The sequence below is a fragment of the Procambarus clarkii genome, chromosome 76 (assembly GCF_040958095.1).
Source record: "Procambarus clarkii isolate CNS0578487 chromosome 76, FALCON_Pclarkii_2.0, whole genome shotgun sequence".
In the NCBI taxonomy this organism is placed as follows: Eukaryota; Metazoa; Arthropoda; class Malacostraca; order Decapoda; family Cambaridae; genus Procambarus; species Procambarus clarkii.
Window position 1 is genome coordinate 14,735,234 of NC_091225.1, and position 23,580 is coordinate 14,758,813.

The following is a 23,580-nucleotide window of genomic DNA, read 5'->3' on the forward strand; positions in this document are numbered from 1 at the left end:
AAGACTTTTCACTTAAATCAAATCTAATAACACACATGAGGATTCATACAGGAGAGAAACCATATCACTGTTCAGAGTGTCAAAAAGACTTTTCACTTAAATCAAATCTAATAACACACATGAGGATTCATACAGGAGAGAATGCATATCACTGTTCAGTGTGTCAAAAAGACTTCACAAAAATCATATAAAAGAAAACACATGAGGATTCATACAGGAGAGAAACCATATCACTGTTCAGAGTGTCAAAAAGACTTTAAACAAAAATCAAATCTAATAAAGCACATTAGGATTCATACAGCATAAGTCATTTGAATATTGTCAAAAACACACAGAAATCACAATAGCGTGATGCATCAATGAAAAAATCCACAAGGACCGTGACGAGGATTTGAACCTACGTCTTAGATCATCGCAGACGCTGCCTTATCGACTGAGCTACGACATGGTAAAAAGAGTTGAAACCAGAAGTTTTACTGAACTTACTTGAATCCTGCAGCCTCTCCGAGACACAAACCAGGGTTTTACACAACTCCCCCATGCACTCTAGCTATGTCAATAGGCCGTTCTACCTCTTCTGACGGTTCGAATCCTCGTCACGGCCCTTGTGGATTTGTTCATTGAAGCATCACGCTATTGTGATTTGCGTGTGTAATGAAGTGAGGGGAAGAGGTAGAACAACCAAAGAACTCCCTCCCAAAAGAAAACAATAAAACTTACTTGGCATAGTTATTACTTTCTCTTTTCTCCTCCAGCTTTTACTGCGCATAACTCTACTGCTCTCTTGATCTGTCGTGATATTCCCTTCATCCCCCGACTTTTTCAGTTACCCATTCAGTGTTTTGTGGTCCGTATCTTTGAGTAAATGGTATACAGTCTGTTCCGTTTATCTCCCCTCAAATTTTACGCTTTCTCTTCATGATCCTAAACACCTGTTGGACTCTTTACCAGAGCCTGTGCTCCTTTTGGAGGATTTTAACTGTCAGCATACCTTCTGGGGAGATATTCTGACAAACACCCGGGGATGCCTTCTTGAACCATTTGTGCTCACTTCTCTTCATTTATAATTAGTGAATTCTGGCAAACCCACTCATGTTGATTCCCCACCCTTTCCTGTATTGATCTTTCTGCTCATCTTCTCTTTATATGGACTTCACCTGGCGGGTTCTTGATGACCTACATAAGTGACCTTTTCCCCATCCATCTCACTTTTCTTTTCTTCTCACCCTCCCCTCTCCTTCCCTAGATGGAAGTTTGACAAGGCTGTTTGGAACCTCTTTACCTTTGTGTTACTCTTTCCAACCTCTCTGATTTTCCTCTTTCCCGAGACCCCCTCCTCCTTTCATGACAGTTTTTGATGCTGCCCTCCTCGCTCTACCTCCCGGGGTGCACAGAAGTGCATTCCCTGGTGGAATGCAGCCTGTGCTCAGGCTGTCCACTGTAAGCGTGCGGCCTGGAAGAAACACCATTGTTGATGGACGCCTGATTCTTTGCTTTTGCGCCAGAAGTCAAGTGTATGACTAAGAGTGAGAGTTGGAGATCTTTCATTTCCACTATTATGTCTAACACCCCTCTGCCCCTGATCTGGGAGGAAATCTGCAAGTTAGTGGGTAAGTTTTTTCCAGATGGCTTGCCAGTTCTTCACCTCTGTGGTTCTGTTGTGGCAGATCCGGTCTCAGTCAAAACCGAACTGGTTCACACTTTTCAACTGTTAGCTCCGATTCTCATCTTCCTCCTTTCCTTACTCTTAAGCCTCTTCTTGAATCTTGTCACTTAGATTTTCAAACGCCTCTTCATCTTCTCTATAACGCTCCTCTCTCTCTCAGAACTCCATTCTGCCCTGGCCTTCTGCGGTTCTACAGCGGCGGGTTCATTTGATATTCATTATGTAATACTTTGACATCTCCCTCCATACATATTTCAGTATTTACTGAATGTTTATAACAGTGTCTGGGAGTTGTCAACAGTTCCCAAGGACTGACTTGAGGCGGTTATTCTTCCTATTTGAAAACCTAGTTCTCTGTGGTCATTCCCTAAAGACTTTCGCTCCATTGCTTTAATGAGTCGTGTCTGCAACCTCTTTAAATGTATGGTCAGTGTCTGTCTGATATGGTTCTTGGAACGCTATCGCCCTCCCTCTCTTCTTCTCAATTTGGCTTTCGCAAGTGTTGCTGCATGACTGATGTCCTCCTGAGCTTAGAGGTCTATGTTTGTACTACCTTTGCTGTGAAGACCTTCGTGGTTGCAGTTCTTTTGGACCTGGAAAAGGCGTATGACACCACCTGGAGATACCACATTCTGTTCCAACAATGTTCTTTTGGCCTTCGTGGCAATCTCCCTCTCTAACTCAAGATCTTCCTCTCTTGTCGTTCCCTTAGAATGAGATTCTAAGGGAACCTCTCTGCCTCTTTTCGGCAATACGAAGGTGTACCTCAAGGTTGTGTTCTGAGCACTACTATTTTCCTGGTAACCCTCAATGGTCTTCTTTCCTCCCATCCCTCTGGCATTTTCTCAGCTCTCTATGTTGATGATCTTACCCTCTGCTGTCAAGGTGATGACTCGCCTTTTCTCCAATGGCGGCTTCAACTTGCGATTGATACCATGTTGTCCTGGGCCACCAATCATGGCTTCAAGTTCTCTCCAACTAAGACTTGTGCTATGACCTTTACTTGGAAGCAGGTCGTTCTTCGACCCCACTCTGTCCTCTTTATAGTAATCCTCTTTTATAAAGGATTCTGTTAAACTTTTTGAGTTAATCTTTGACACTTGCTTGTCTTAATCACCCCTTATCTCTTACCTTCGAATTGAATGCTTCAAAGCCCTTAACTTACTTAAGGTCTTGTCCCATACTTCCTGGGGAGCTGAAGGGCTCATGCTGCTTGCTCTCTTTACATTCCTTTCTCATGCTGTCTAAACTCAATTACGGCTGTCCTGCTTACTCTTCTGCCTCCCCCCTCCCTGTTCAGCTCGTTGATGCCATGAGGGGGGCTTAGTGGGCGGCTGCTGGAGTGTAATGCTCCTTGGGACACTCCTCTGCCTTTTTGTAGCCTTGTGCTCCTGCTGCTATCCTCTCTAATTGTGCTGAACAACTTTTCCTTTTCCTTCTGTTTCGTTTTTCTCCCCCCTCTTCTCCTATCTGCTTGTCGTTTCCTGCCGACCTTTTGCTTGTTTTGGTTATTCCTTTGGACTACTTCTATTTTGACGCCCGGGTGCTTGAGGAGCATACTTCTGCACCCGTAGAACTGTAGTACCCAAAGTCGAGAGCGAGGGGAACCTTTTATTGTCAATCCTCCTTTCATCACTGAACACGATCTCGACAGACTGACGGTTCTTAAGGTGGCGTATACTCACGACACAGCCTAGGGGGCCCCAGCATGATCAGCAATAGCTTCTTGTTGGGTGTCCTGCCTCTAACTGTGGCTCCATGGTGGGTGTGGGGGCACATTTGTGAATGAATGTTTCTTTTTTATCCTCATGTTAAATTCTGTTTCTCCTTTACCTTCTCAGGCTCGTGGGGTGGGCGACCAAGCCCCCGAGTCTGTCCGTGTTGGAAGACCGGGCTCTGCAGCCTCCGCTGCATTGGGCCCCGACCTTGCTCCTCCATTGGCCAGAATGTTTTGGCAGTAATGTGCATTTACAAAGGTGAAATGTAATTCTGATCAGCTTCCATATATACTTTATACACATTCATATACATACACACACATATATACATATATACATACATATAGACACACACACACATGCATTCACATACATTTGTCTCTTTTACTCTGACAGGGTGAGATGATGATAGAGAAACTAGTGTGCAATTAAGTGCTTAATCACTGAAGGTGATTAAGCACCATGGCTTAATCACTGAAGGTGATTAAGGTGCTTTTACAAGCTCAGGTTATATAGTTACATCACATACATACATTGTATAATTGATACATTACATGGTTAATCTTGGGTATAAGTCCAATATATCATCAAGTGTTCCAGTACTCATATAGTAATTACACAGTTCAGCATACCTTAGCCCAGGAGGGCGAAAGTCAGTCAATCTACAATATAATATTCAAGAGAGTGCATGTTTTCTCTTTCACAAAGTTGACACATTGTGTACTCGACATTTGGGTTTTGAGAAAGCTGCCAGATACGTCTATATCCCAGGCTTATTCTGGCCACTATAACATCACATTGCCAGGTTCTTGTTCTATAGTCCCATATGTGAATGTCTCCTCACGATATCCATCATAATATTTAATGCTACAACTTTCAGGTCTTTGTGAATTTGTTAGGTTGGTGAGATCTGCATTAGATATTTGTTTAAGTATTCTCTTTGTCACTGCTAATGAAACACCCATATCAATTTCTACCACTGGTTTTCTACAGGCTTTCTTTGCAAGCATATCAACAGTGTCATGCCTTGAGATGCCAACATGTGATGGTATCCATAGGAATTTAATTTCAAATCTGTTTTCTTTAGCAGCTAAAACATTCATTCGAATATCACTGACTATTTTCTGGGTGTCACTACTATGTGCGTTCAATGCCAGGAGTGCACTCTGCGAGTCACAGTATAAAAGTCCACTGCCTTTGTCTTTTAAAAATTCAGTGGCAAGGTATATGCCTGCAAGTTCGGTTTGAGTTGTACTTGCCCAGTCATTGACGTGCTTCATTGCTGTATGTGTTCAAATATATTACATGCACATTCGGTACATCGTCCACATTCTTCTACAGAGCCGTCGGTATAGCACTGATACACATCGTTACCCATACTCTGAGTACTGTCAGTGATGCTTTTCAGTGTTAACTGTTTTAATAATGTAGAGTGCACATTATCCTAATTGCATTGTCCCTCTTACGGTCGTGCACATCCTTGTTAAATATCCTGACTTCCGGGACGAGCTTGTGTCTTGTTTTCCGACCGTCCCTCGCTGTTGTTTGTATCTTAATGGTATTCTTGGTGACTCGGATACTTTTGATATCGTTCACCTTATGCGTTTCTATTCTCGTATTAGCGTCCTTGGTGATATTTAGCGCCCTCTGGTTATCCCACACATTTGATAGTGCTACATAACCTTCCCGGTTTGGTGCCTTCTTTTTGATAATTACTTACTTCTGCCTTTCCCTCAACTCTTCGTCGTCTTGATGCTCTTCACTGTACTAGGCTACGCCTCAGTTCTGGTGCCTTTCGTTTGATTCCTACCCAGAGCCTGTATGTTGTAACCGGCATCCTGTGTCTACAGGATCAGTGTGATCGTTACTGTCTTCACTACTTTGCGCGGTCCCTACAACACCCTCACTCTTGCTAATGTCGTACTTTGACCATTACCCCTCCTGTAGACCCTGTTCCCTTTCACCACCTTCCCCTTTCTGTGTGACTGTCTTGCTGGCAAGGTTCTCTCTCTCGGATCGTCTTGCAAATGTTTTTCCTTGTGTCATTCCATCTTTGCCCCTATAGTGGGTCCCTATTCCTAAGTTTTGACCCCACATGAGTAAAGCTTTTACCCCTCCTACAGTTCTGAAACGAATTTTCCTTGCTCACTTTTATTCACACTCCTGCTTTATCTCCATCTTCACAAATGTATCCAAGTCTGCCGATGATGTAGGCTACTCTGTTGTATTTCCTGACTGCACCTGTATGTGTCGCCTGCCTCTGGAGGCATCTTCATGGCAGAACTCAATGTAATTTTGAATGCTCTTCGTGAACTGCTTTCTCGCTGTCAATCTTCCTTTGTTGTAATAGACTCGCAGTGCCCTAATGGCTCTGGAATCCTCTAATCCTGTCCATCTTGTAGTCGTCGAAATTCAATAATGACTGTTTCTTATCTCCTGTAGATTTCAGACAGTCGAGTTTTGCTGGGTTCCCAGTCAAATAGGCGTTTCCTTAAATGTGCGTGCTGATGCTGTTGCGAAGGAGGCTAGCCGCACTTGACCCATTTCCCGCAAAGGTATTCCTTATTTCGACTTCTACCCAGTTATTCATTCCTCAATCCTTGCCCGGTGACAGGATCACTGATCTTCTGTTACTGGTAACAAGCTTTGTGCTCTTAAGGGTAGCATGTCACCACGGCCTTTCTCTTACCACCAAAACCGGCGGTGGGAAATGGCTCTCGCGAGATTATGTATTGGTCATATCCGTTTAACCACTTAACTGCGCCAACCGAGTATTCTCGATTGGTGCATGTGGTGTTTGTGTGTTACTGAGAAAGTCTTGGTTGTAGGGTTGATGTAAAGTCATGACTTGGTTACTGACTTTAATACTTAATATGATTACATGACTAGTAGCTACCAAGCTTGGCTGGCGTCCTGTACGCTCTCCTGTTTACCTTCTCTCTCTCTGGCGTCTCAGCCGCCGCACATAGAAAACGGATGGTACCATTTTCTGTGAACATGACATCCCTCCTTTTCTTTAAAAAGAATGAATACAGGATGTCTACCATACTTGTAGCACAAAGCAAAGTTATTGACACAAAGTAAGTTATTACCATATCAAGAGATACTGCATACATTTAACATTAATTAAGCACACAAAGAATTTAAACAACTTAATCTTTTCCACAAAGGATTTCAATGTTAAAAATACATATGCAATGTTAAACAAACATGAAAGAAACTGTACTACAAAGTTACAAAATATTGAATGAGATATCTGCATTATTCAAACAATATTAAATTTAGTTTAGCATAATAAGTAAATACTTTTCATTACATAGGAACACAATTAATCATCAAATCGTGTAGGGCGTTTAACATGACGTTTAGGACGAGAGTCCTTAAATGCAATAACATCCCTTGATGAATTGTTTGTCGGGTTATAACTATTTTTTTCTTTTTCTTTTGCACGACTTTGCACTTCATCATTTTCTACACTAGTTGGAATCACTTTGAAATAAGCCATATTACGTGTTATACTATGATCTCTATTACTAGCTGTTACCATAGTTCCTTTTACACTAATCACTTTATATGGTTTTGTATCATACGGCATATCTAACTTTCCCTCTTTTTTCTTTTTAACGAGAACAGTGTCACCAACCTTTATGAACTGTTCCTTTGCACGTTGATCATGAGCAATTTTCATTTTGCCCTTGGCTAGTGCATCCTTCTGAGCGAGACGTTTATCCGTTACCTCGGCTGGCATGACGGGTAGTGCGATTCTCATAGGACGTCCAAATAAAAGTTCACCAGGTGACTTGCCCAGTGTTCCATGCGGTGTTGCACGGTAGTTCCTGAGAAAAGCATACATAGCTTGTTTCCAGGATCGTCCTTCGGCATGAGCACAGCGTACCGCTTTCATGAGAGGTTGCATGAATCTCTCAACTTCTCCATTTGCTTGAGGATGTAGTGGCATCACACGGCGGTGTTTGAATCCAATATGCTCAGCAAAGTTGACAAAGTCTTGTCCATTGAATGGCGGTCCATTGTCTGTCTTGACAACTTCAGGAATGCCAAAGTTTGAAAAGATCTTGTCAAGTTTCGGGATGACGGCCTTTGCAGATGTGGAATTGATGATTTCTACTTCTGGATAACGTGAGTGATCATCAATGACTACCATCAAGTACTCTCCAGTTGGTAGCGGTCCGCAGAAGTCCATCGATACTTCCGTCCATGGTGCAGCAGGTAGTGGTGAAGGTTGTAGAGGTGTTGGTCTTGAAGTATCCACTGCAGCTTGGCAAGGGACACAGGCATCATGCATATCCTTTGCTTGACGATCAATGCCAGGAAACCACACCTTTTCTCGTAGCAGCTGTTTCGTCCTAACAAGACCTTGGTGTCCTTGATGTGCAAGCTTCAGAGCACGTTGCTGGAGAACAGCTGGAATCACGATACGAGTACCTCGCAGCACAGTGTCGCGTTGTTGCGTAACACTTAATTCTGTCTGGATGCGTTCAAGTGCTTTGAATGCATCTTGGTCAACTCCTGAGGGTGGGATGCGTGGAAACTTTTTCTTAGTCAATGCATCCACTTGCTTGCAGAGTTGGGTCCTCCAGGGTTGCAGTACGGATTTCATCAAGAGTGAGAGCCTTAGGGACTGCATCACAGGTTACAGAGTGTACATATTCCTCGGCAACTTGCTGATGCTTGGTGATGGTGAAACTGTTGGCAGGATGTCGACTGATGTAATCAGCGGGATTGCCTGCACCCGGCTTGTATTTCACCGTAAAGTTGTATGGTTGCAGACGAAGAGCCCATCTCTCAATGCGAGCTGGTGGTTTGGACTTTGGATTATTGAAGATGGTCTCCAACGGTTTGTGGTCAGTGACTATCGTGGTGAAGGGTGCACCAAGCAGATACACATTGAAGTGTTCACAGCCCCATACAAGAGCAAGAGCTTCCTTCTCTGTCTGACTGTATCGTTGCTCAACATCTGTGAGAGAACGGCTGGCGTAGGCAATTACTACTCGGGAATCTGGTTGACCAGGTTTGTGTTGGGCTAAAACAGCACCTAAACCAACAGGACTAGCATCCACTGTTAACTCAGTGTCCATTGATGGATCAAAGTATGCAGCAGTCGCATTCTCTACTAGTGCATCTTTCACAGCATCAAATGCATTTTGCTCGATATCGCTCCAGTACCATGATACATTTTTCTTCAGGAGCTCACGTAGAGGCTTTGTAATGGTAGCAAAATCTGGAATGAAGCGAGAACAGTAGTTTGCCATTCCCAGAAAACTATGTACTTCAGTGGACGTTGAAGGAGGTGCAGCATTCTTGATATCTGCAACTTTCTTAGGATCTGGAGACAGACCTTTGTCACTAAGTACATGTCCAAAGAATTCAATTTTATGTTGATTGAACTCACACTTTGCTCGGCTTAACGTCAGATTCTTTTCTCGTAAGCGTTGCAATGTTGCACGAAGAGCTTTGTCGTGTTCAGCTTGGGTACGGCCATAAACAATGATGTCATCAGACATGTTGTCAGCATTAGGTATATCTTGCAATACCTGGCTGATGATGTGCTGGAATACCTCGGCAGCACTGTTAATACCAAAACTCAGGCGCTTGTACCTATACAGACCTCGATGTGTCGTAAACGTTGTGATGAAGCGACTCTCATCATCAAGTTCAAGCTGATGATATCCCTTGTTTAAATCTAACTTGCTGAATACAGTTGCACCATTCAAGCGGTAGATCATATCATCTACAGTCGGTGTAGGATGGCGTTCACGCATTATTGCCTTGTTGGGAACACGCATGTCCACACAAATGCGTATCTCATCTGGATTCTTCGGCTTTGGTGGAGTGACAATTGGGCTTACCCATGGTGTTGGGCCTGTTACTGGTTCAATGATATCTAGTTCGATCAGCCTATCCAGTTCGGCATCGACTTTCTTGCGAGTATGGAATGGTTGTCGGCGATGTGGTTGGGCAACTGGAATTACATCTGGGTTGATATGCAGATGTACTTTGCTATCAGTATAACAACCTATGGATTTAAATCGATTAGAAAATTCAGCAACAATACCATCAACATTGTTTGCAGATTCCACTGCTACAGCATTAGAAAGCTGAAGTAGCCCCAATTTGGTTGAAGTCTTGTAACTGAGTAAAGACTCCTTTGCATTCCTAACAACATGGAATGTAGTAATGAGCATTGCATTCTTTGACTTAATCTCTGCAGTTAAAGTTCCAATCACTGGCAAGGCTAACTTCGAAGCATAGGCAGTGGCTTTACCATTGTATTTTTCTAGCTTTGGGAACTGTTTTCTAAATTTTTCATAGTGGCACTCAGCAATGGTATCAATGTTTGATCCAGTGTCAATGAGAACCTTGAGACAAATACCAGCAATGTATACACATATGTCTCTGGGTTGTTTGGAAGATCATTCCATTCTGTGATTGCTTGTACTCCATAAGTATAATCACATTCACTGTCATCTGAGACTGGTTGTAATGAAATGTTGTCTTGTACATTGTTAACATTCTTGATTTGAGGTGCAATATTGTGTTTACCACCTCGACCCCTATGACCTGATCCTCGTACAGTGCTTTTATTCATTGACTGTGGTTTCTTTAGTGCAGAACGACACATAGCACCAAAATGACCTAGTTTTCCACACTCATAGCACTTCTTACCTTGAGCAGGACAAACATTATCTTGGTGTGGGTAGTCTCCTCCACAATTGTAACATTTATTGTTGACACCCTCTGATGTGGGTCGTTGTGACTGCTTGAGCCTTGTTCCTTGACCCCAGTTGTGACGTGGTTCTCGGCTAAATTTACTGTTAGGTTTGCCATGATATCTTCTTTGATTACGATGTCCTCCCTGAACCTTACATACCTCATCACTGTTAGTAACAGTGGCAGAACCGTTATTGGCACTGCACTCCATGACACGAGCATCACGTGCAGCATCTTCCATTCGACGAGCCATATCCAGTATCTTGGTAAGAGAACTTTCATCATCAACAAGTTCTAGAGCTCTTCGACGGAGACGTGTAGATGTGCATGTTTCAATTATTTGCTGTTTGATTTCTTTGTCAACATCAGCAAACTCACAATGGGCTGCTAAACCCTGCAGACGTGTGTGGTATTGATCCACAGTTTCATTAGAGAGTTGTTTTGCTCTCCTGAAATGCATAATTTCCATTGCAGTATTTTGCCTTGGTTTGAAATGCTCTGTTAGTTTGGCTTTGGCAGTGTCATAATCTTTGGCACCACCAGTGTCTTTCAGTGTGTCAAAGATGTCACAAACTCTATCACCTGCATAATGAAGTAGAAAGGCACGCTTTCTTTCAGCACTTTTGATGTCAGAAACTATCAACAAATTTTCAAACTTTTTAAGCCATTTGACCCACCTCTGTGACAGGTTTGTCTGGTCACAGTCAGGATCAAATGCAGGAAACTGAGGTACGTATATTTGCCATTTTTACTGAATAAATGTAACTTATCACTTAAATGTTCCTCAGAATATTAAACACTTACTGCACTGTATATGTTAGTCAAGAATTCACTGTAATTACTTTAATTTTGCAAAGCACACAAGCATTTTAATGCAAAAGTTCACAACAGTGCACAATATAGCAGCAACTGACTTCTTACCTAGCCCTTGTGTACATGTGTTGTTCCTACTCACAGCAGCAGCACAGCAGTTGGTACAGCAGCAGTTGGTACAGCAGTCAGTTCAGTGTGATGAATTTTGTAGCACGAGCGTCGTTTCGTAACCAAAACATCAGGTTTTGTACACATCAAAGCGTCGTTTCGTACACAACGTCGGCAGATTCCTCAGTACAGTTTCTTCAGCATAGCTTGGGTAGCACACAGCTTGGGTAACACACAGCATCGGTTAGCACACAGCATCGTTTAGCACACAGCATTGGTTAGCACACAGCATCGGTTAGCATACAGCATCGGGTATGGCGCTCACAGCTTCTCTTCCTCCTCCAGGCAGCATGCTTCTCCCTTGTGTTTGAAACTGAACAAATACCTGCGTTCACATCCCATCCTCGTCGCCAATGTGGTGTTTGTGTGTTACTGAGAAAGTCTTGGTTGTAGGGTTGATGTAAAGTCATGACTTGGTTACTGACTTTAATACTTAATATGATTACATGACTAGTAGCTACCAAGCTTGGCTGGCGTCCTGTACGCTCTCCTGTTTACCTTCTCTCTCTCTGGCGTCTCAGCCGCCGCACATAGAAAACGGATGGTACCATTTTCTGTGAACATGACAGTGCAGTGCTGCGCCAACCTCGAGAAAACTCTTTGATTTTTCGGTACCAATTCTAAATGTGTACGAGGTTGGTTGTGTACGAAATGGACTCTTAGGACCTCCAGTGAGAGGCAGCCATCTTGGAAAAAATTCCCAGAATGCCCTAGGGCTGCTGGCTGGGTTAGTACTGAATAATCAACCATGGGTGTCGCACGCGCCTCTGGCTCCCGCAAACACCTGTCTGTGGTGGTGTTGAAAGATCATGCTCTGTCAGTGAAATTCAAACCTTATTGTTTTAAGAACATTAGGGTCATAATATTGGTGAAGCTATGCACAATAAGGACCTAACGCAAAGGTTGGATGCAAGTGATACAGCACCTATGAGGACGATACAGCAAGCGTATCCAGTTGTAGCTCTGAGCGTCACCCTTGCAATCCTATGCTATCTACAATATATTTAGATGATACATAGACGAATCGTTTTCTGCCTTCAGTGATGATGCATCTGATACAAGTAGCATAGATGAACAGTGTTAGCGGCTTCCATGGTGGTGTTTTCCATAGATATTTTCAAGAATACCTGAATCTCTTCCTAACTGACGGACATTTTGAGGCTAGCTGAATCTCTTTCTGACTGACAGACACTCGTGAGGCAAACTGAATCTTTTCCTGTGAGGGATCATACAAAGCGACCTTTTCAAGACTACCTTACAAATTGATCTTTTTCCATAACCTTTTCAATACTACCTTATGCTTTACAAGCTTGGCCCCCTCCCGGCTCAGCTTGTTGATGCCGTGAGGGGGCTTAGTGGGCGGCTGCCGGAGTGTGATGCTCCTTGGGGCAGTCCTCTGTCCTTTTGTAGCCTTGTGGTCCTGCTGCCGTCCTCTCCAATTGTGCTGAGCGACTTTTCCTTTCCATTCTGTTTCGTTTTTCTCTCCACTCTTCTCCTATCTGCTTGTCGTTTCCTGCCGACCTTTTGCTTGTTTTCGTTATTTCTTTAGACTTCCTCTATTTTGACGCCCGGGTGCTTGAGGAGGCATACTCTTGCACCTGTAGAACTGTAGTACCCAACGTCGAGAGTGAGGGGAACCTTTTATTGTCAATCCCCCTTTCGTCACTGAACCCGACCTCGACGGACTGTCGGTTCTTAAGGTGGCGGTTTGTGGGGCGTATACTTGTGATGCACCCCTAGGTGGCCCAGGCATGATCGGCTATAGCGTCTTGTTGGATGTCCTGCCTCTAATTGTGGCTCCTTGGTGGGTGTGGGGGGCACATTCGTGAATGAATATTTCTTTTTTGTTGCGATGTTAACCGATGTTTCAGTTTCTCCTTTACCTTCTCAGGCTCGTGGGGTGGGCGACCAAGCCCCCGAGTCTGTCCGTGTTGGAAGACCGGGCTCTGTAGCCTCTGCTGCATTGGGCCCTGACCTTGCTCCTCCTTTGGACTCTGACTCCTCCCCTCAGCTCCCCTCCCTCCCTCTTGTGGTTGGGTCGAGCCCCAAGCCCCCAGTGGTGACTACCTCGTCCCCTGGCACGGCTCCGTTTCTAGTTGTAACTACTGCTCCTTTTAAACCCCCTCTTTCTCTGGGGGTTCTCAACGCCGTCCACGACACGGCCGCCCTCGCCCGATTCCTTCCCGTTCTGATACCTATCAAGCCTTGTTTGGTCCCGCTTCGTGGACCAAATATTTTGATCTCCTCCCTCTTGATTCTGCGCCTCCTGATTATTTCTCCCTCCATTGACATCTCGTTGATTCCTTGGATGGGTCTGTTACCTTCAACCCCACTTGTCTCGGTACACGTGTCGTTGCTGTTCCTTCTCAGGATGCAGCTTCCCGCTTGGCTGCCTTATCCTGCCTTGGCGAGACCCCTGTTCGGGTCTCAAAGAACGCTCAGTTGAATGCCAGTGTTGGCACTATTCTCCTCCCGCCCCATGTTGCGAACGGTGTTCGGAATCTGCGGGACTGCCACGACGATATTCGACATATCCTTGATGCCCAGGGCCATTCTATTCTCCAGGCGGACACGTTTACTCGTCCCCCTCGTGGTAGTCGCCATGAACCCCTTCGGGTTGTGAAGATTACCTTTGATGGTCGGACCCTTCCACCCTCTGTCATTCTTGCTGGTGCCAGGTGCTCTGTCCAGGAGTAAATTCCTTCTAGGCTCTGTAACAAGTGCTGGAGGTTTGGGCATAGTGCCCTCCGCTGCTCTGGGACTGTCTCTGTCCTTTGTGTGGTGGCGAAGGTTACTTTACGTCGGAGTGCACTTCTCCCCAGGCTCGTTGCCTCAACTGCAGTGAGGCCCATCCTACCTTCTACCGTGCATGTGTCCATTACAATCTTGAGGCAGCCGTCCTCAACTTGAAGCACCGGGAGCGTTTATCTTTTCCTGAGGCGAGGCGCCAGGTTCGCTGGCTCCCGCCTTATGCTAATATCTCTTATGCTCGTGTGTTGCGTTCTTCCTCTCCTCGTCCTTCCCACCTTCCTCAGACTCACAACCGTTTCCGGGCCTTTGGACCCTGATATGCCCACTGCCCCCTCCTCTGTTCCTTTCAGTTCTGTCCCGAAGGGTCCACCTCCTGGTCCTCTGTCTGGGGTTCCCCTTCTTTCTACCCGGTCTGTCATGTCTCCTGTGTCTTCTTCCTCGTCTCCCTCCGATCCTCCTTCCCATCCTTCCCCTCCGTCTCTTGACTCTCTCCGCTGCCTGTCGGTGCGGGCTGGTGTCCATCGCTCTCCAAACGGCCGTTGTGTGCACTCTCGTTCAGCTTCTCCTGTTGAGACGCTAGAATCCGTTGCCCGGTACGTAGTTGCAGGGACACCTGTCTCTTTAAGTCAGAAGTGTAAGCCTGGCTCCTCTCCTTCCTCCTCCCCGGCGGGTAAGAAGGTTTCGCTTTCTTCCTCGGCCCCTACTTTTGCCTCTATCGCTCCTTCCCCTCCCATTTCGGTGGTTGCGCCCCCTGTTCCTGCTATGGAGGTTTCTTTGGCCCCTGCTTCCCTCTCGGTTGCTGCCCTTTCTGAGTTGCGCTCCCCTCTTTCTCCTCCCCCTCTTCCTGCTGCTGTCCTTGACTGCTCCTCTCGGTTGCCTCCTCCGGACCCCACCCGTCCACCTCTGATCTGTTCTCCCGCTTCCTTCCCTCCGTCTTTGCTCAGTTTACCCATGCCCCCTAACCCTGACTTTGCTGACCCTGATCCCGACCCCTGACATTCTTTAATGTGCTGTGTTGCTCTTTCGCCTTTGTTTCTTCCTTGTTCTCTGTTGTTGTCCTTTCTCTTCTCGTCGATATATATTCTTCAATGGAACGTTCGAAGTTATTATGCCAATTTCCTTGAACTCCAACTTCTGATTTCTCGGTTTTCGCCCCTTTGTGTCTGTTTCCTGGAGCCGATGCTTGGTGCTCGTCCTGGTCGTTTTCGTGGCTATTCCTTTCTCTCCCCCCCCCCTCGAGAACAGCTGGGGCTCCTAACTCTTCTGCTCTCTTGATTCGCTCTGATGTTCCCTTTGTCCCCTTACTTTTTCCTTAGTCTCTCCATTCTTCTGCTGCTCGTATCTTTGTGGGGAAATGGTACACTGTTCCATTTATCTCCCCCTGAGTGTCCTGCTTTCTCTTCCTGATCTGAAACACTTACTGGACTTCTTTCCAGAGCCTGTGCTCCTGCTGGGTGATTTCAATTGTCATCATTCCCTTTGGGGTGATGTTCTGATGAACACCCGGGGTCGCCTTCTTGAGATGTTTATCCTCTCTTCTTCCCTATCTCTTCTGAATTCTGGTGAGCCCATGCATTTGAACTCTCGGACTCGCACCCTTTCCGGTCTTGATCTTTCTCTTTGCACTTCTTCTCTTTACTTAGATTTCAAGTGGCAGGTTCGTGATGACCTCCATGGCAGTGACCATTTCCCCATCCTTGTTTCCTTTTTCTCTTTTCGCCCTCCCCTCTCCTTCCCTAGGTGGCAGTTTGCGAAAGCGGACTGGAACCTCTTTACCCTCAGTGCTACTGTCTCTGTCATGAAAAAGTAGGAGAGAGCGAGGGAGAGGCAGAAGGGAGAGGTCACTGTCTTCGACGCTGCCCTCTGCTCTATTCCTCGCTCTTCCTCTCAGGGTACACAGAAGTGCGTTCCCTGGTGGAATGCAGACTGTGCTCGGGCTGTCCGCTGTAAGCGTGCAGCCTGGAAGAGACACCGCCGTCAGCATATGGCCGATTCTTTTCTTTTCGTTTGGAAGGTGAGTGTGGTGGCCCATAGGGCCATCCGTACAGCTAAACGTGAATGTTGGGCATCTTATGTCTCGACAATTACATCCGAAACCCCTCTGGCCCAGATCTGGAAGTGTATCCGCATGATAGCGGGTAAGTTCGTTCCCGATGTTTCACCGGTCCTTCACCTCCATGATACTCTTGTGGCGGACCCGTTGCAGGTCGCTTCCGAACTGGGTTCCCACTTTTCTTCTGTTAGCTCTGGTCTTCATCTTCCCCAATCTTTCCTTCTTCGTAAACCTGTCCTTGAGTCTCGTCCTTTAGATTTCTGCACTCATCTTCTGCTTCCCTATAATGATCCCTTCTCTCTCTCTGAACTTCGTTCTGCCCTGGCCCTCTGCGGTTCTACGGCGGCGGGCTCCGATGGTATTCATTATGAGATGCTTCGCCATCTCCCTCCGAGCACGCCTCAGTATTTACTGAGTCTGTATAATCAGATCTGGGAGTCGTCGTCAGTCCCTGAGGACTGGCTCAATGCCGTTGTCCTCCCTGTTCGCAAACCGGGGTCTCTGGGTACTTCCCCTAAGGACTTTCGCCCTATTGCTCTCACAAGTTGTGTCTGCAAACTCTTTGAACGTATGGTTAACGTTCGTCTGATGTGGTTCCTGGAACACCATCACCTCCTCTCCCCTTCTCAATTTGGTTTCTGCAAGTGCCGCAGCACGACAGATGTCCTGGTGAACTTGGAGGTCTATATTCGTACTGCTTTTACTGCAAAGACCTCCGTTGTTGCCGTCCTTTTTGACCTGGAAAAGGCTTACGACACCACTTGGCGTTATCATATCCTATCTCAACTTCATTCTTTTGGCCTTCGTGGTCATCTCCCTCTCTTTCTCCACAGCTTCCTCTCTCGTCGTTCCTTTCGGGTGCGCCTTGGTACCGCTCTCTCTCCCTCTTTTCAGCAATACGAAGGTGTGCCCCAGGGTAGTGTTCTGAGCACTACTCTTTTTCTGGTTGCCCTCAATGGTCTTCTTTCCTCTCTTCCTTCTGGTGTCTTCTCCGCTCTCTATGTCGATGATCTTACCCTTTGTTGTCAGGGTGATGATTCGCCTCTCCTTCAACGCCGGCTTCAACTTGCAATTGATGCCGTGTCATCTTGGGCCACAGGTCATGGCTTCAAGTTCTCTACTTCTAAGACTTGTGCCATGACTTTTACGCGGAAACGGGTTGTTCTTCGTCCCTCTTTGTCCCTTTATGGTCATCCCTTTGAATACAAAGATTCCGCGAAGCTTTTGGGGTTATTCCTTGACACTGGTTTGTCTTGGTCTCCCCATATCTCTTACCTCCGTGTTGAGTGCTCTAAGGCCCTTACCCTCCTTCAGGTCTTGTCCCATACTTCTTGGGGGGCAGATAGGCTCGCTCTCCTTGCTTTGCATTCCTCTCTCGTCCTGTCTAAGCTCGATTATGGTTGCCCTGCTTACTCGTCTGCTTCTCTTTCTACTCTTCGCCGGCTTGATGCTTTGCACCATACTGGGTTGCGCCTCAGTTCTGGTGCCTTTCGTTCGACTCCCATCCTTAGCTTGTATGTTGACACTGGCTTGTTGACACAGTAGCGATCACCGCCGTGATCGCTACTGTCTTCGCTATCTTGCGCGGTCCTTGCAACATCCTTCCTCTCGCCTCTGTCATGCTTTAACTTTTACCCCTCCTGCGGTTCCTGTTCCTTTTCACCACCTCCCTCTTTCTGTCCGGTTATCTCGCCTACAGGATTCTCTTTCCATTCGTATTTCTGATGTTTCTCCTCGTGTTGTTCCTTCTTTGCCCCCGTGGAGGGTTGAGGGCTTCCGCGATTTTGTACATCCTTGACCCGTATCACTAAAGCTTTTACCCCTCCTACGGTTCTAAAACGCCTTTTCCTCGAGCACTTTTCTTCTCACTCCCGCTCCGTTTCTGTCTTCACCGATGGGTCCAAGTCAGTGGACAGTGTTGGCTACTCTGTTGTTTTTCCTGATTGCACTTATATGTGTCGCTTGCCTCCGGAGACTAGCATCTTTACAGCGGAACTTTATGCTATTCTCTATGCTCTTCGTCTCCTGCTTTCTCGTTGTCAGTCTTCCTTTGTAGTTGTTGTTGTCTCTCGTAGTGCCCTCATGGCTCTCAGGTCCTTTAATCCGGTTCATCCAGTAGTTGTCGAGATCCAGCATTGGCTGTTTCTCGTTCACAGTAAATTTAAGTTGGTTGAGTTCTGTTGGGTTCCCAGCCATATTGGTGTGTCTTTAAATGAGCGTGCGGATGCTGCCGCCAAGGAAGCTGTCCGCTCTTGTCCCATCTCTCGTAAAGGCATTCCGTATTCCGACTTTTACCCGGTTATCCATTCCTCAGTCCTTACCCGTTGGCAGGCTTCTTGGTTGTCTGTTACTGGTAACAAGCTACGTACTCTTAAATGTTGTATTTCCTCGTGGCCGTCCTCCTTCCACCGTAACCGGCGGTGGGAAACAGCTCTGGCGAGGTTGCGTATTGGCCATTCTCGCTTTACCCATGGTCACTTGATGGAGCGCCGCCCTGCTCCTTATTGTCCTCGTTGCATTGTCCCTCTTACGGTCGTGCATGTCCTTCTTGAATGTCCTGACTTCCAGGACGAGCGTGTGTCTTGCTTTCCGACCGCCGCTCGCAGTCACCTGTCCCTCGATAGAATTCTTGGTGACTCGGATACTTTTGATATCGTTCGCCTTATGCGTTTTTGTTCTCGTATTGGCATCCTTGGTGATATTTTGCGTATTTGATGGTGCTACATAGCCTTCCCGGTTTGGTGCCTTCTTTTGATAATTACTACTTACTACTGGGCATCTTATGTCTCCTCCATTACGTCTGTTATATATGGGGAGTGTTTGTACTATGGGGCCTAGTATTATCTGGATGTAGGGGCAGTAGTAAGCATTAAGAGTTATCAATGTGGGAGATCTAAAAGGCCCGGCCCCCAAATAAAACTATAAGCAGTGCTGAATACTTGGCTACACACAAGGTCAGTCTAGAGGTTGATTTAAGATCTACACAGGAAGAACTGATACTCTCTTACTTCACTTATTTATTAACCCCTTAACAACCCCCCATATACATTCACACCAATAACAAAAATAATAATTACTTTACCACACTATCTTACGTTAAAAGCCTTGGTCCACATAAGCAGGACACAAGGTTTTACACTGAAAACAAGCTAGGGTAAAGTTCTACTAAGGAAACACTTGAAGCTAGAGTCAGCTTAGGGTAGGGAGACCACGTGGTTTCACTGGGACCCCCTTTAGAATAACTAGTAATATAAACTCTAAAAACACCTACTACACACAAAGTATACTACTCTACACATAGAACACGTGTATGCCAGAAATTGAATAATGTACACAGTATATACTTAGCTTGAACAAGACACAGAAATAAGGAAACGAGGAGGAAGGGTAGGAGGATCCTGTCCACACCACGCCAGCTCAGAGAAAGAAAGACTCTCAGTCTCCTTTCCCCCAGCTGGCTCGCTGCCGGCAGACTGCTCAATTAATCGTACCGCAGCCCTATACCCAGTTTACTCAGGTTTAACTTAACAAATGATTAGAAAGTATCATTAAACATAGTTGGTGCCTATGTTATTATTTAATAATCAACCCCAAGCTCAGTCTTAAATGCTCTTTGGAAAACAAGAATAGTCTTATGTCTGGCAGGGAAGATACAAACAAGTGCACCTCGTGATGCGTTTTCAATACTAAAAGGCAGTTTATTAGCTCAGTTTTGACCTCTGGTTTCCACTGAGGAACCCAGGGTCGTAACAACGTCCGAAACTCTTCTGCCACAGATCTGGAAGCGTATCCGCAAGATAGCAGGTAAGTTCGTTCCTGATGTTTCACCTGTCCTTCACCTCCATGGTACTCTTGTGGCGGACCCGTTGCAGGTCGCTACCGAACTGGGTTCCCACTTTCCTTCTGTTAGCTCTGGTCTTCATCTTCCCCAATCTTTCCTTCTTCGTAAACCTGTCCTTGAGTCTCGTCCTTTGGATTTCTGCACTCATCTTCGGCTTCCCTATAACAATCCCTTCTCTCTCTCTGAACTTCGTTCTGCCCTCTGCGGTTCTACGGCGGCAGGCTCCGATGCTATTCATTATGAGATGCTTCGCCATCTCCCTCCGTGCACGTCTCGGTATTTACTGAGTCTGTATAATCGGATCTGGGAGTCGTCGTCAGTCCCTGAGGACTGGCTCGATGCCGTTGTCCTCCCTGTTCGCAAACTAGGGTCTCTGGGAACATCTCCTAAGGACTTTTGCCCTATTGTCCTCACAAGTTGTGTCTGCAAACTCTTTGAACGTATGGTTAACGTTCGTCTGATGTGGTTCCTGGAACACCATCACCTCCTCTCCCCTTCTCAATTTGGTTTCCGCAAGTGCCGCAGCACGACTGATGTCCGGGTGAACTCGGAGGTCTATATTCCTACTGCTTTTGCTGCGAAGACCTCCATTGTTGCCAGCCCGTCAGATGTTGTGTCCATCATACACTCACTAAAAACCAAAGCTGGGAACATCAGTGAAATCCCATCCATTGTATACAAGAGCGCCTCCCATGCCCTTGCGCCACCTATAGCTCTGCTGTTCAACAAATCCCTTGAGTGTCATACCTTCCCTGATATCCTTAAAAAAGCAAGAGTAACGCCAGTTCATAAAGGAGGTAATCCGGCAGACATAAACTATAGACCAATATCGAACCTACCCATACTATCAAAAATATTTGAAAAAATTATCTACAAACAGCTCTACTCCTATCTCGTAAAATTCGACATTCTTAGCCCCTGTCAGTTTGGCTTCCGCTCCCAAAAGAGTACCAACGACGCAATTATTAGTCTCCTTGATATAATTTACTCAGCCCTTGACAAAAATGAGTTTCCAATTGGACTCTTCATTGACCTGAGAAAGGCCTTTGATACTGTTAATCACGATTACCTCTTATGTAAACTCCATCATTATGGAATCCGAGGCCATGCACTGGACTATATCCAATCCTATCTTAGTGATAGACACCAATGTGCAGCCATCAATAATATAATCTCTCCCATTCTACCAATAACCGTTGGAGTGCCACAGGGCAGCATCTTGGGACCTCTTCTATTTCTTATATACATTAATGATCTGCCTAATGTCTCTAACATTCTGAAACCTATTTTGTTTGCTGATGATACTACCCTCATCTACTCCAACCCCAACCCACATACTCTAAATGATGTTGTTAATAATGAACTAAAAAAAGTCCACTTATGGATGTCAACCAACAAACTAACACTTAACATAAAAAAAACCTACTAAATCCTTTTTGGAAGCAAATCTACAAATGCAATTCAGCTTCAGATTGACAATGTAAACATTAGCAATAAAAATGATGGAAAGTTTCTTGGCATATTCCTAGACAAGAGACTCAACTTCAGTACCCATATACAACACATAACTAAGAAAGTCTCTAAAACAGTTGGTATACTCTCCAAAATCAGATATTATGTACCTAACTCTGCTCTCATCTCTCTATATTATGCACTAATCTATCCCTATCTCAACTATGGTATCTGTGCATGGGGTTCAACCACTGCAAACCACCTCAAGTCCATCATCACCCAGCAAAAATCTGCTATCAGAATAATATCAAATTCTGCTTTCAGACAACACACAGCCCCCTTGTTTAACTCCCTAAACATGCTAAACATAATCTCACTCCACAAATTCTCTTGTGTCAACTACATTTACAAAACCCTGTTCTTAAATGCAAATCCTTGTCTGAAACTCTTCCTGGACAGATGTAATAGGACCCATTATCACCACACCAGAAATAAATATCTCTTTGATATCCCCAGAGTTAAACTTAATCTGTGTAAACACTTTGCAAATAAAGGGACCCAGTTTATGGAACTCACTCCCTACTGAATTGAAAAGCTGTCCAACTTTTACATCATTCAAAATCAATACTAAAAAGTACCTAATTTCATCTTCATAGTTTTTCACTTTTTGCCTTAAAATTGCACTGTATCTATTGCTACCCAATCTCCCAACCTTTATGTTCCCAATTTGAACATCTTTACCATTGTGATCATTGCTGTTTTCTTATATGTGCTGCCAATCTGCTGTATGGTGTTTATAAATCTTGTTTATCTGTATCTTTTGCTACCCAGTCTCCCAATCTTTATGTACCCAATCTGAACATCTTTACCATTGTGATCATTGCTGTCTTATATGTGCTGTCAATCTGCTGTATGGTGTCTATTAATCTTGTTTAAATTACTAATCAAGCTGTCAATGTAATCAATCAGAGCTTTAATATAACAATGTGCTTTAATATACTTAGCTCTCTCATCTCATTTTTCTCTTGCAATGTATCTTTATCATTTATCAATTCTGATAGAAACTACCTACTTAAAATTATCTGCTAGATTAAGGACCTGCCCGAAACGCTGCGCGTACTAGTGGCTTTACAAGAATGTAAATACTGTACTATCCAATGTATTCTCACAAACCCAATGTACCTTCTTGTATATATATAAATAAATAAATAAATAAATAAATAAATAAATAAATAAATAAATAAATCCTTTTTGACCTGGAAAAGGCTTACGACACCACTTGGCGATATCATATTCTATCCCAGTTTCATTCTTTTGGCCTTCGTGGTCATCTCCCTCTCTTTCTCCACAGCTTCCTCTCTCGTCGTTCCTTTCGGGTGCGGCTTGGTACTGCTCTCTCTGCCTCTTTTCAGCAATACGAACGTGTGCCCCAGAGTAGTGTTCTGAGCACTGTCATGTTCACAGAAAATGGTACCATCCGTTTTCTATGTGTGGCGGAGCAGACGCCAGAGAGAGAAGGTAAACAAGAGAGCATACAGGACGCCCGCCAAGCTTGGTAGCTACTAGTCATGTAATCATATTAAGTATTAAAGTCAGTAACCAAGTCATGACTTTACATCAACCCTACAACCAAGACTTCCTCAGTAACACACAAACACCACATTGGCGACGAGGATGAACTGGGAACGCAGGTATTTTGTTCAACTTTAAACAAGGAAGGAGCATGCTGTCTCGCCCAGAGGAGGAAGGAGAAAATTTAAATTTTAAATTTTGCCCCGAGGGGCGAGTTTATTGGGCAGCGCCACTCATCTTGTGAGTGAACATACCGCCATAGCAGAATGTACAACACTCCCCAATAGGAAGAAAACCCGCTGGGTTGTTCATCCTGTCACTTGTACCCAGACACAGCTGGGACTTGCTTAACTGTCTCAAGTGAACAGCTCCTCAAACAAGAAGATTAACATTTATCAACCCTTAAAAGCTTACGTTATCTTGCGGGTGCAAAATGGGGAAATCTTTTAAGAACAGTATCAATATTTGACAAATAGTGTTTTCCTAACTCAAACAATGTGGGGTTTATTATTCTACAGTTATTCCTAATGTCTCTCAGGTGTTCACATTCACGTAGATAGTGGTCAAGGCGGTGTCCATCACTCTCACCACAGATTCTGCAACTTCGCTGATCAACTGTTGTTTCCATTCCAAATCTCCATGGATATTTGTATCCAAGACGGATTCTCGCTATTACAGATTCTCTCACTCGTCGTCCTCCTCTTCGGCCATACTGATTGGGATTGCCAGCTGCAACCATGTTGTACCATCGTACAGATTCACTGGTTTGTGCTTCTATCCTCCTTTCCTCAGTTACCTTGTCACGGTGATGTTGCCT